Raw genomic sequence first — 14503 nt, forward strand, 5'->3', positions numbered from 1 at the left:
GTGAAAAGTGTTCATATGTAGTAAAAACCTGAGAAATCCGTCCGTTTTCGTCATTTGTTATCGAATCGACTTAAAGCCAGATCGTCACATTGGCCGCTCTTCTCTCTGAAACAGTTGTACTTATCGTCTTCAAAGCTATGTCGCGTGCTGCGGTATGCGGAGACACTAAAAGCACCATAGTAGATCACAGATGAAGCTTCTAAGTTGATGTAATAGCCAGTAAGAAGTAGTACAATTCAAGTTTTATGTATCGATTATTGACTTCTTAGCTGGCTTTGGTGCCTTGGACATGAGCTAGGACCTTAAGATTCTGCATGAAAGGAGGACTAGCACTTGAGTTGCACGGGAGAATGTGAAAAGTGTTCATATGTAGTAAGAACATGAGAAATCCGTCCGTTTTCGTCATTTGTTATCGAATCGACTTAAAGCCAGATCGTCACATTGGCCGCTCTTCTCTCTGAAACGGATGTACTTATCGCCTGCAAAGCTATGTCGCGTGATGCGGTATGCGGAGACACTAAAAGCACCATAGTAGAACACAGATGAAGCTTCTAAGTTGATGTAATAGCCAGTAAGAAGTATTACAATTCAAGTTTTAGGTATCGATTATTGACTTTTTAGCTCGCTTTGGTGCCTTGGACATGAGCTAGGACCTTAAGATTCTGCATGAAAGGAGGACTAGCAGCCGAGTTGCACGGGAGAATATGAAAAGTATTCAAATGTAGTAAAAACCTGAGAAATCCGTCCGTTTTCGTCATTTGTTATCGAATCGACTTAAAGCCAGATCGTCACATTGGCCGCTCTTCTCTCTGAAACGGTTGTACTTATCGTCTTCAAAGCTATGTCACGTGCTGCGGTATGCGGAGACACTAAAAGCACCATAGTAGAACACAGATGAAGCTTCTAAGTTCATGTAATAGCCAGTAAGAAGTAGAACAATTCAAGTTGTAGGTATCAATTATTGATTTTTTAGCTGGCTTTGTTGCCTTGGACATGAGCTAGGACCTTAAGATTCTGCAAGAAAGGAAGACTAGCAGCCAAGTTGCAGGTGAGAATGTGAAAAGTGTTCATATGTAGTAAAAACCTGAGAAATCCGTCCGTTTTCGTCATTTGTTATCGAATCGACTTAAAGCCAGATCGTCACATTGGCCGCTCTTCTCTCTGAAACGGTTGTACTTATCGTCTTCAAAGCTATGTCGCGTGCTGCGGTATGCGGAGACACTAAAAGCACCATAGTAGAACACAGATGAAGCTTCTAAGTTGATGTAATAGCCAGTAAGAAGTAGTACAATTCAAGTTTTAGGTATCGATTATTGACTTTTTAGCTGGCTTTGGTGCCTTGGACATGAGCTAGGACCTTAACATTCTGCATGAAAGGAGGACTAGCAGCCGAGTTGCACGGGAGAATGTGAAAAGTGTTCATATGTAGTAAAAACCTGAGAAATACGTCCGTTTTCGTCATTTGTTATCGAGTCGACTTAAAGCCAGATCGTCACATTGGCCGCTCTTCTCTCTGAAACGGTTGTACTTATCGTCTGCAAAGCTATGTCGTAAGCTGCGGTAGGTTGAGACACTGAAACCACCACAGTAGAACACAGATGAAGCTTCTAATTTGATGTAATAGCCAGTAAGAAATTGTACAATTCAAGTTTTAGGTATCGATTATTGACTTTTTAGCTGGCTTTGATGCCTTGGACATGAGCTAGGACCTTAAGAATCTGCATGAAAGGAGGACAAGCAGCCGTGTTGCAGGGAAGAGTGTGAAAAGTGTTCATATGTAGTAAAAACATGAGAAATCCGTCCGTTTTCGTCATTTGTTATCGAATCGACTTAAAGCCAGATTGTCACATTGGCCGCTCTTCTCTCTGAAACCGTTGTACTTATCGTCTGCAAAGCTATGTCGCGTGCTGCGGTATGCGGAGACACTAAAATCACCATAGTAGAACACAGATGAAGATTCTAAGATGATGTAATAGACAATAAGAAGTAGTACAATTCAAGTTTTAGGTATGGATTACTGACTTTTTAGCTGGCTTTGGTGCCTTGGGCATGAGCTAGAACCTTAAGATTCTGCATGAAAGGAGGACTAGCAGCCGAGTTGCACGGGAGAATCTGAAAAGTGTTCATATGTAGTAAAAACCTGAGAAATCCGTCCGTTTTCGTCATTTGTTATCGAATCGACTTAAAGCCAGATCGTCACATTGGCCGCTCTTCTCTCTGAAACGGTTGTACTTATCGTCTGCAAAGCTATGTCGCGTGCTGCGGTATGCGCAGACACTAAAAGCACCATAGTATAAAACAGATGAAGCTTCTAAGTTGATGTAATAGCCAGTAAGAAGTAGTACAACTGAAGTTTTAGGTATCGATTATTGACTTTTTAGCTGGCTTTGGTGCCTTGGACATGAGCTAGGACCTTAAGATTCTGCATGATAGGAGGACTAGCAGCCGCGTTGCACGGGAGAATGTGAAATGTGTTCATATGTAGTAGAAACCTGAGAAATCCGTCCGTTTTCGTCATTTGTTATCGAATCGCCTTAAAGCCCGATCGTCACATTGGCCGCTCTTCTCTCTGAAACGATTGTACTTATCGTCTGCAAAGCTATGTCGCGTGCTGCGGTATGTGGAGACACTAAAAGCACCATAGTAGAACACAGATGAAGCTTCTAAGTGGATGTAATAGCCAGTAAGAAGTAGTACAATTCAAGTTTTAGGTATCGATTATTGACTTTTTAGCTGGCTTTGGTGCCTTGGACACGAGCTAGGACCTTAAGATTCTGCATGAAAGGAGGACTAGCAGCCGAGTTGCCTGGGAAAATGTGAAAAGTGTTCATATGTAGTAAAAACCTGAGAAATCCGTTCGTTTTCGTCAATTGTTATCGAATCGACTTAAAGGCAGATCGTCACATTGGCCGCTCTTCTCTCTGAAACGGTTCTACTTATCGTCTGCAAAGCTATGTCGCGTGCTGCGGTATGCGGAGACACTAAAAGCACCATAGTAGAACACAGATGAAGCTTCTAAGTTGATGTAATAGCCAGTAAGAAGTAGTACAATTCAAGTATTAGGTACTGATTATTTACTTTTTAGCTGGCTTTGGTGCCTTGGGCATGAGCTAGGACCTTAAGATTCTGCATGAAAGGAGGACTAGCAGCCGAGTTGCACGGGAGAATGTGAAAAGTGTTCATATGTAGTAAAAACCTGAGAAATCCGTCCGTTTTCGTCATTTGTTATCGAATCGACTTAAAGAGAGATCGTCACATTGGCCGCTCTTCTCTCTGAAACGGTTGTACTTATCGTCTGCAAAGCTATGTCGCGTGCTGCGGTATGCGCAGACACTTAAAGCACCATAGTATAAAACAGATGAAGCTTCTAAGTTGATGTAATAGCCAGTAAGAAGTAGTACAACTCAAGTTTTAGGTATCGATTATTGACTTCTTAGATGGATTTGGTGCCTTGGACATGAGCTAGGACCTTAAGATTCTGCATGAAAGGAGGACTAGCAGCCGAGTTGCACGGGACAATATGAAAAGTGTTCATATGTAGTAAAAACCTGGGAAATCCGTCCGTTTTCGTCATTTGTTATCGAATCGACTTAAAGCCAGATCGTCACATTGGCCGCTCTTCTCTCTGAAACGGTCGACTTATCGTCTGCAAAGCTATGTCGCGTGCTGCGGTATGCGGAGACACTAAAAGCACCATAGTAGAACACAGATGAAGCTTCTATGATGATGTAATAGCCAGTAAGAAGTAGTACAATTAAAGTTTTAGGTATCGATTATTGACTTTTTAGCTGGCTTTGGTGCCTTGGACATGACCTAGGACCTTAAGATTCTGCATGAAAGGAGGACTAGCAGCCGAGTTGCAGGGGAGAATGTGAAAAGTGTTCATATGTAGTAAAAACCTGAGAAATCCGTCCGTTTTCGTCATTTGTTATCGAATCGACTTAAAGCCAGATCGTCACATTGGCCGCTCTTCTCTCTGAAACGTTTGTACTTATCGCCTGCAAAGCTATGTCGCGTGATGCGGTATGCGGGGACACTAAAAGTACCATAGTAGAACACAGATGAAGCTTCTAAGTTGATGTAATAGCCAGTAAGAAGTATTACAATTCAAGTTTTAGGTATCGATTATTGACTTTTTAGCTGGCTTTGGTGCCTTGGACATGAGCTAGGACCTTAAGATTCTGCATGAAAGAAGGACTAGCAGCCGAGTTGCACGGGAGAATATGAAAAGTATTCAAATGTAGTAAAAACGTGAGAAATCCGTCCGTTTTCGTCATTTGTTATCGAATCGACTTAAAGCCAGATCGTCACATTGGCCGCTCTTCTCTCTGAAACGGTTGTACTTATCGTCTTCAAAGCTATGTAGCGTGCTGCGGTATGCGGAGACACTAAAAGCACCATAGTAGAACACAGATGAAGCTTCTAAGTTGATGTAATAGCCAGTAAGAAGTAGTACAATTCAAGTTTTAGGTATCGATTATTGATTTTTTAGCTGGCTTTGTTGCCTTGGACATGAGCTAGGACCTTAAGATTCTGCAAGAAAGGACGACTAGCAGCCAAGTTGCAGGGGAGAATGTGAAAAGTGATCATATGTAGTAAAAACCTGAGAAATCCGTCCGTTTTCGTCATTTGTTATCGAATCGACTTAAAGCCAGGTCGTCACATTGGCCGCTCTTCTCTCTGAAACGGTTGTACTTATCGTCTACAAAGCTATGTCGCGTGCTGCGGTATGCGGAGACACTAAAAGCACCATAGTAGAACACAGATGAAGCTTCTAAGTTGATGTAATAGCCAGTAAGAAGTAGTACAATTCAAGTTTTAGGTATCGATTATTGACTTTTTAGCTGGCTTTGGTGCCTTGGACATGAGCTAGGACCTTAAGATTCCGCATGAAAGGAGGACTAGCAGCCGAGTTGCACGGGAGAATGTGAAAAGTGTTCATATGTAGTAAAAACCTGAGAAATCCGTCCGTTTTCGTCATTTGATATCGAATCGACTTAAAGCCAGATCGTCACATTGGCCGCTCTTCTCTCTGAAACGGTTGTACTTATCGTCTGCAAAGCTATGTCGCGTGCTGCGGTATGCGGAGACACTAAAAGCACCATAGTAGAACACAGATGAAGCTTCTATGATGATGTAATAGCCAGTAAGAAGTAGTAGAATTCAAGTTTTAGGTATCGATTATTGACTTTTTAGCTGGCTTTGGTGCCTTGGACATGGGCTAGGACCTTAAGATTCTGCATGAAAGGAGGACTAGCAGCCGCGTTGGATGGGAGAATGTGAAAAGTGTTCATATGTAGTAAAAACCTGAGAAATCCGTCCGTTTTCGTCATTTGTTATCGAATCGACTTAAAGCCAGATCGTCACATTGGCCGCTCTTCTCTCTGAAACGTTTGTACTTATCGCCTGCAAAGCTATGTCGCGTGATGCGGTATGCGGAGACACTAAAAGCACCATAGTAGAACACAGATGAAGCTTCTAAGTTGATGTAATAGCCAGTAAGAAGTATTACAATTCAAGTTTTAGGTATGGATTATTGACTTTTTAGCTGGCTTTGGTGCCTTGGACATGAGCTAGGACCTTAAGATTCTGCATGAAAGGAGGACTAGCAGCCGAGTAGCACGGGAGAATATGAAAAGTATTCAAATGTAGTAAAAACCTGAGAAATCCGTCCGTTTTCGTCATTTGTTATCGAATCGACTTAAAGCCAGATCGTCACATTGGCCGCTCTTCTCTCTGAAACGGTTGTACTTATCGTCTTCAAAGCTATGTCGCGTGCTGCGGTATGTGGAGACACTAAAAGCACCATAGTAGAACACAGATGAAGCTTCTAAGTTGATGTAATAGCCAGTAAGAAGTAGTACAATTCAAGTTTTAGGTATCGATTATTGATTTATTAGCTGGCTTTGTTGCCTTGGACATGAGCTAGGACCTTAAGATTCTGCAAGAAAGGAGGACTAGCAGCCGAGTTGCACGGGAGAATGTGAAAAGTGTTCATATGTAGTAAAAACCTGAGAAATCCGTCCGTTTTCGTCATTTGATATCGAATCGACTTAAAGCCAAATCGTCACATTGGCCGCTCTTCTCTCTGAAACGGTTGTACTTATCGTCTGCAAAGCTATGTCGTATGCTGCGGTAGGCGGAGACACTGAAACCACCACAGTAGAACACAGATGAAGCTTCTAATTTGATGTAATAGCCAGTAAGAAATAGTACAATTCAAGTTTTAGGTATCGATTATTGACTTTTTAGCTGGCTTTGATGCCTTGGACATGAGCTAGGACTTTAAGAATCTGCATGAAAGGAGGACTAGCAGCCGAGTTGCAGGGAAGAGTGTGAAAAGTGTTCATATGTAGTAAAAACCAGAGAAATCCGTCCGTTTTCGTCATTTGTTATCGAATCGACTTAAAGCCAGATCGTCACATTGGCCGCTCTTCTCTCTGAAGCGGTTGTACTTATCGTCTGCAAAGCTATGTCGCGTGCTGCGGTATGCGGAGACTCTAAAAGCACCATAGTAGAACACAGATGAAGCTTCTAAGTTGATGTAATAGCCAGTAAGAAGTAGTACAATTCAAGTTTTAGGTATGGATTAATGACTTTTTAGCTGGCTTTGGTGCCTTGGACATGAGCTAGGACATTAAGATTCTGCATGAAAGGAGGACTAGCAGCCGCGTTGGACGGGAGAATGTGAAATGTGTTCATATGTAGTAAAAACCTGAGAAATCCGTCCGTTTTCGTCATTTGTTTTCGAATCGACTTAAAGCCCGATCGTCACATTGGCCGCTCTTCTCTCTGAAACGGTTGTACTTATCGTCTGCAAAGCTATGTCGCGTGCTGCGGTATGCGGAGACACTAAAATCACCATAGTAGAACACAGATGAAGCTTCTAAGATGATGTAATAGACAATAAGAAGTAGTACAATTCAAGTTTTAGGTATGGATTATTGTCCTTTTAGCTGGCTTTGGTGCGTTGGGCATGAGCTAGGACCTTATGATTCTGCATGAAAGGAGGACTAGCAGCCGAGTTGCACGGGAGAATCTGAAAAGTGTTCATATGTAGTAAAAACCTGACAAATCCGTCCGTTTTCGTCAATTGTTATCGAATCGACTTAAAGCCAGATCGTCACATTGGCCGCTCTTCTCTCTGAAACGGTTGTACTTATCGTCTGCAAAGCTATGTCGCGTGCTGCGGTATGCGCAGACACTAAAAGCACCATAGTAGAACACAGATGAAGCTTCTAAGATGATGTAATAGCCAGTAAGAAGTAGTACAATTCAAGTTTTAGGTATCGATTATTGACTTTTTAGCTGGCTTTGGTGCCTTGAACATGAGCTAGGACCTTAAGATTCTGCATGAAAGGAGGACTAGCAGCCGAGTTGCACGGGAGAATGTGAAAAGTGTTCATATGTAGTAAAAACCTGAGAAATCCGTCCGTTTTCGTCATTTGTTATCGAATCGACTTAAAGCCAGATCGTCACATTGGCCGCTCTTCTCTCTGAAACAGTTGTACTTATCGTCTTCAAAGCTATGTCGCGTGCTGCGGTATGCGGAGACACTAAAAGCACCATAGTAGATCACAGATGAAGCTTCTAAGTTGATGTAATAGCCAGTAAGAAGTAGTACAATTCAAGTTTTATGTATCGATTATTGACTTCTTAGCTGGCTTTGGTGCCTTGGACATGAGCTAGGACCTTAAGATTCTGCATGAAAGGAGGACTAGCACTTGAGTTGCACGGGAGAATGTGAAAAGTGTTCATATGTAGTAAGAACCTGAGAAATCCGTCCGTTTTCGTCATTTGTTATCGAATCGACTTAAAGCCAGATCGTCACATTGGCCGCTCTTCTCTCTGAAACGGTTGTACTTATCGCCTGCAAAGCTATGTCGCGTGATGCGGTATGCGGAGACACTAAAAGCACCATAGTAGAACACAGATGAAGCTTCTAAGTTGATGTAATAGCCAGTAAGAAGTATTACAATTCAAGTTTTAGGTATCGATTATTGACTTTTTAGCTCGCTTTGGTGCCTTGGACATGAGCTAGGACCTTAAGATTCTGCATGAAAGGAGGACTAGCTGCCGAGTTGCACGGGAGAATATGAAAAGTATTCAAATGTAGTAAAAACCTGAGAAATCCGTCCGTTTTCGTCATTTGTTATCGAATCGACTTAAAGCCAGATCGTCAAATTGGCCGCTCTTCTCTCTGAAACGGTTGTACTTATCGTCTTCAAAGCTATGTCACGTGCTGCGGTATGCGGAGACACTAAAAGCACCATAGTAGAACACAGATGAAGCTCCTAAGTTGATGTAATAGCCAGTAAGAAGTAGTACAATTCAAGTTGTAGGTATCAATTATTGATTTTTTAGCTGGCTTTGTTGCCTTGGACATGAGCTAGGACCTTAAGATTCTGCAAGAAAGGAAGACTAGCAGCCAAGTTGCAGGGGAGAATGTGAAAAGTGTTCATATGTAGTAAAAACCTGAGAAATCCGTCCGTTTTCGTCATTTGTTATCGAATCGACTTAAAGCCAGATCGTCACATTGGCCGCTCTTCTCTCTGAAACGTTTGTACTTATCGCCTGCAAAGCTATGTCGCGTGATGCGGTATGCGGGGACACTAAAAGTACCATAGTAGAACACAGATGAAGCTTCTAAGTTGATGTAATAGCCAGTAAGAAGTATTACAATTCAAGTTTTAGGTATCGATTATTGACTTTTTAGCTGGCTTTGGTGCCTTGGACATGAGCTAGGACCTTAAGATTCTGCATGAAAGAAGGACTAGCAGCCGAGTTGCACGGGAGAATATGAAAAGTATTCAAATGTAGTAAAAACGTGAGAAATCCGTCCGTTTTCGTCATTTGTTATCGAATCGACTTAAAGCCAGATCGTCACATTGGCCGCTCTTCTCTCTGAAACGGTTGTACTTATCGTCTTCAAAGCTATGTCGCGTGCTGCGGTATGCGGAGACACTAAAAGCACCATAGTAGAACACAGATGAAGCTTCTAAGTTGATGTAATAGCCAGTAAGAAGTAGTACAATTCAAGTTTTAGGTATCGATTATTGATTTTTTAGCTGGCTTTGTTGCCTTGGACATGAGCTAGGACCTTAAGATTCTGCAAGAAAGGACGACTAGCAGCCAAGTTGCAGGGGAGAATGTGAAAAGTGATCATATGTAGTAAAAACCTGAGAAATCCGTCCGTTTTCGTCATTTGTTATCGAATCGACTTAAAGCCAGGTCGTCACATTGGCCGCTCTTCTCTCTGAAACGGTTGTACTTATCGTCTACAAAGCTATGTCGCGTGCTGCGGTATGCGGAGACACTAAAAGCACCATAGTAGAACACAGATGAAGCTTCTAAGTTGATGTAATAGCCAGTAAGAAGTAGTACAATTCAAGTTTTAGGTATCGATTATTGACTTTTTAGCTGGCTTTGGTGCCTTGGACATGAGCTAGGACCTTAAGATTCCGCATGAAAGGAGGACTAGCAGCCGAGTTGCACGGGAGAATGTGAAAAGTGTTCATATGTAGTAAAAACCTGAGAAATCCGTCCGTTTTCGTCATTTGATATCGAATCGACTTAAAGCCAGATCGTCACATTGGCCGCTCTTCTCTCTGAAACGGTTGTACTTATCGTCTGCAAAGCTATGTCGCGTGCTGCGGTATGCGGAGACACTAAAAGCACCATAGTAGAACACAGATGAAGCTTCTATGATGATGTAATAGCCAGTAAGAAGTAGTAGAATTCAAGTTTTAGGTATCGATTATTGACTTTTTAGCTGGCTTTGGTGCCTTGGACATGGGCTAGGACCTTAAGATTCTGCATGAAAGGAGGACTAGCAGCCGCGTTGGATGGGAGAATGTGAAAAGTGTTCATATGTAGTAAAAACCTGAGAAATCCGTCCGTTTTCGTCATTTGTTATCGAATCGACTTAAAGCCAGATCGTCACATTGGCCGCTCTTCTCTCTGAAACGTTTGTACTTATCGCCTGCAAAGCTATGTCGCGTGATGCGGTATGCGGAGACACTAAAAGCACCATAGTAGAACACAGATGAAGCTTCTAAGTTGATGTAATAGCCAGTAAGAAGTATTACAATTCAAGTTTTAGGTATGGATTATTGACTTTTTAGCTGGCTTTGGTGCCTTGGACATGAGCTAGGACCTTAAGATTCTGCATGAAAGGAGGACTAGCAGCCGAGTAGCACGGGAGAATATGAAAAGTATTCAAATGTAGTAAAAACCTGAGAAATCCGTCCGTTTTCGTCATTTGTTATCGAATCGACTTAAAGCCAGATCGTCACATTGGCCGCTCTTCTCTCTGAAACGGTTGTACTTATCGTCTTCAAAGCTATGTCGCGTGCTGCGGTATGTGGAGACACTAAAAGCACCATAGTAGAACACAGATGAAGCTTCTAAGTTGATGTAATAGCCAGTAAGAAGTAGTACAATTCAAGTTTTAGGTATCGATTATTGATTTATTAGCTGGCTTTGTTGCCTTGGACATGAGCTAGGACCTTAAGATTCTGCAAGAAAGGAGGACTAGCAGCCGAGTTGCACGGGAGAATGTGAAAAGTGTTCATATGTAGTAAAAACCTGAGAAATCCGTCCGTTTTCGTCATTTGATATCGAATCGACTTAAAGCCAAATCGTCACATTGGCCGCTCTTCTCTCTGAAACGGTTGTACTTATCGTCTGCAAAGCTATGTCGTATGCTGCGGTAGGCGGAGACACTGAAACCACCACAGTAGAACACAGATGAAGCTTCTAATTTGATGTAATAGCCAGTAAGAAATAGTACAATTCAAGTTTTAGGTATCGATTATTGACTTTTTAGCTGGCTTTGATGCCTTGGACATGAGCTAGGACTTTAAGAATCTGCATGAAAGGAGGACTAGCAGCCGAGTTGCAGGGAAGAGTGTGAAAAGTGTTCATATGTAGTAAAAACCAGAGAAATCCGTCCGTTTTCGTCATTTGTTATCGAATCGACTTAAAGCCAGATCGTCACATTGGCCGCTCTTCTCTCTGAAGCGGTTGTACTTATCGTCTGCAAAGCTATGTCGCGTGCTGCGGTATGCGGAGACTCTAAAAGCACCATAGTAGAACACAGATGAAGCTTCTAAGTTGATGTAATAGCCAGTAAGAAGTAGTACAATTCAAGTTTTAGGTATGGATTATTGACTTTTTAGCTGGCTTTGGTGCCTTGGACATGAGCTAGGACATTAAGATTCTGCATGAAAGGAGGACTAGCAGCCGCGTTGGACGGGAGAATGTGAAATGTGTTCATATGTAGTAAAAACCTGAGAAATCCGTCCGTTTTCGTCATTTGTTTTCGAATCGACTTAAAGCCCGATCGTCACATTGGCCGCTCTTCTCTCTGAAACGGTTGTACTTATCGTCTGCAAAGCTATGTCGCGTGCTGCGGTATGCGGAGACACTAAAATCACCATAGTAGAACACAGATGAAGCTTCTAAGATGATGTAATAGACAATAAGAAGTAGTACAATTCAAGTTTTAGGTATGGATTATTGTCCTTTTAGCTGGCTTTGGTGCGTTGGGCATGAGCTAGGACCTTATGATTCTGCATGAAAGGAGGACTAGCAGCCGAGTTGCACGGGAGAATCTGAAAAGTGTTCATATGTAGTAAAAACCTGACAAATCCGTCCGTTTTCGTCAATTGTTATCGAATCGACTTAAAGCCAGATCGTCACATTGGCCGCTCTTCTCTCTGAAACGGTTGTACTTATCGTCTGCAAAGCTATGTCGCGTGCTGTGGTATGCGCAGACACTAAAAGCACCATAGTAGAACACAGATGAAGCTTCTAAGATGATGTAATAGCCAGTAAGAAGTAGTACAATTCAAGTTTTAGGTATCGATTATTGACTTTTTAGCTGGCTTTGGTGCCTTGAACATGAGCTAGGACCTTAAGATTCTGCATGAAAGGAGGACTAGCAGCCGAGTTGCACGGGAGAATGTGAAAAGTGTTCATATGTAGTAAAAACCTGAGAAATCCGTCCGTTTTCGTCATTTGTTATCGAATCGACTTAAAGCCAGATCGTCACATTGGCCGCTCTTCTCTCTGAAACAGTTGTACTTATCGTCTTCAAAGCTATGTCGCGTGCTGCGGTATGCGGAGACACTAAAAGCACCATAGTAGATCACAGATGAAGCTTCTAAGTTGATGTAATAGCCAGTAAGAAGTAGTACAATTCAAGTTTTATGTATCGATTATTGACTTCTTAGCTGGCTTTGGTGCCTTGGACATGAGCTAGGACCTTAAGATTCTGCATGAAAGGAGGACTAGCACTTGAGTTGCACGGGAGAATGTGAAAAGTGTTCATATGTAGTAAGAACCTGAGAAATCCGTCCGTTTTCGTCATTTGTTATCGAATCGACTTAAAGCCAGATCGTCACATTGGCCGCTCTTCTCTCTGAAACGGTTGTACTTATCGCCTGCAAAGCTATGTCGCGTGATGCGGTATGCGGAGACACTAAAAGCACCATAGTAGAACACAGATGAAGCTTCTAAGTTGATGTAATAGCCAGTAAGAAGTATTACAATTCAAGTTTTAGGTATCGATTATTGACTTTTTAGCTCGCTTTGGTGCCTTGGACATGAGCTAGGACCTTAAGATTCTGCATGAAAGGAGGACTAGCTGCCGAGTTGCACGGGAGAATATGAAAAGTATTCAAATGTAGTAAAAACCTGAGAAATCCGTCCGTTTTCGTCATTTGTTATCGAATCGACTTAAAGCCAGATCGTCAAATTGGCCGCTCTTCTCTCTGAAACGGTTGTACTTATCGTCTTCAAAGCTATGTCACGTGCTGCGGTATGCGGAGACACTAAAAGCACCATAGTAGAACACAGATGAAGCTCCTAAGTTGATGTAATAGCCAGTAAGAAGTAGTACAATTCAAGTTGTAGGTATCAATTATTGATTTTTTAGCTGGCTTTGTTGCCTTGGACATGAGCTAGGACCTTAAGATTCTGCAAGAAAGGAAGACTAGCAGCCAAGTTGCAGGGGAGAATGTGAAAAGTGTTCATATGTAGTAAAAACCTGAGAAATCCGTCCGTTTTCGTCATTTGTTATCGAATCGACTTAAAGCCAGATCGTCACATTGGCCGCTCTTCTCTCTGAAAAGGTTGTACTTATCGTCTTCAAAGCTATGTCGCGTGCTGCGGTATGCGGAGACACTAAAAGCACCATAGTAGAACACAGATGAAGCTTCTAAGTTGATGTAATAGCCAGTAAGAAGTAGTACAATTCAAGTTTTAGGTATCGATTATTGACTTTTTAGCTGGCTTTGGTGCCTTGGACATGAGCTAGGACCTTAACATTCTGCATGAAAGGAGGACTAGCAGCCGAGTTGCACGGGAGAATGTGAAAAGTGTTCATATGTAGTAAAAACCTGAGAAATCCGTCCGTTTTCGTCATTTGTTATCGAATCGACTTAAAGCCAGATCGTCACATTGGCCGCTCTTCTCTCTGAAACGGTTGTACTTATCGTCTGCAAAGCTATGTCGTATGCTGCGGTAGGCCGAGACACTGAAACCACCACAGTAGAACACAGATGAAGCTTCTAATTTGATGTAATAGCCAGTAAGAAATTGTACAATTCAAGTTTTAGGTATCGATTATTGACTTTTTAGCTGGCTTTGATGCCTTGGACATGAGCTAGGACCTTAAGAATCTGCATGAAAGGAGGACTAGCAGCCGTGTTGCAGGGAAGAGTGTGAAAAGTGTTCATATGTAGTAAAAACCTGAGAAACCTTCCGTTTTCGTCATTTGTTATCGAATCGACTTAAAGCCAGATTGTCACATTGGCCGCTCTTCTCTCTGAAACGGTTGTACTTATCGTCTGCAAAGCTATGTCGCGTGCTGCGGTATGCGGAGACTCTAAAAGCACCATAGTAGAACACAGATGAAGCTTTTAAGTTGATGTAATAGCCAGTAAGAAGTAGTACAATTCAAGTTTTAGGTACTGATTATTTACTTTTTAGCTGGCTTTGGTGCCTTGGACATGAGCTAGGACATTAAGATTCTGCATGAAAGGAGGCCTAGCAGCCGCGTTGCACGGGAGAATGTGAAATGTGTTCATATGTAGTAAAAACCTGAGAAATCCGTATGTTTTCGTCATTTGTTTTCGAATCGACTTAAAGCCCGATCGTCACATTGGCCGCTCTTCTCTCTGAAACGGTTGTACTTATCGTCTGCAAAGCTATGTCGCGTGCTGCGGTATGCGGAGACACCAAAATCACCATAGTAGAACACAGATGAAGCTTCTAAGATGATGTAATATACAATAAGAAGTAGTACAATTCAAGTTTTAGGTATGGATTACTGACTTTTTAGCTGGCTTTGGTGCCTTCGGCATGAGCTAGGACCTTAAGATTCTGCATGAAAGGAGGACTAGCAGCCGAGTTGCACGGGAGAATCTGAAAAGTGTTCATATGTAGTAAAAACCTGAGAAATCCGTCCGTTTTCGTCATTTGTCATCGAATCGACTTA

Source organism: Schistocerca gregaria, unplaced genomic scaffold (assembly GCF_023897955.1).
Source record: "Schistocerca gregaria isolate iqSchGreg1 unplaced genomic scaffold, iqSchGreg1.2 ptg000099l, whole genome shotgun sequence".
Taxonomy (NCBI): Eukaryota; Metazoa; Arthropoda; class Insecta; order Orthoptera; family Acrididae; genus Schistocerca; species Schistocerca gregaria.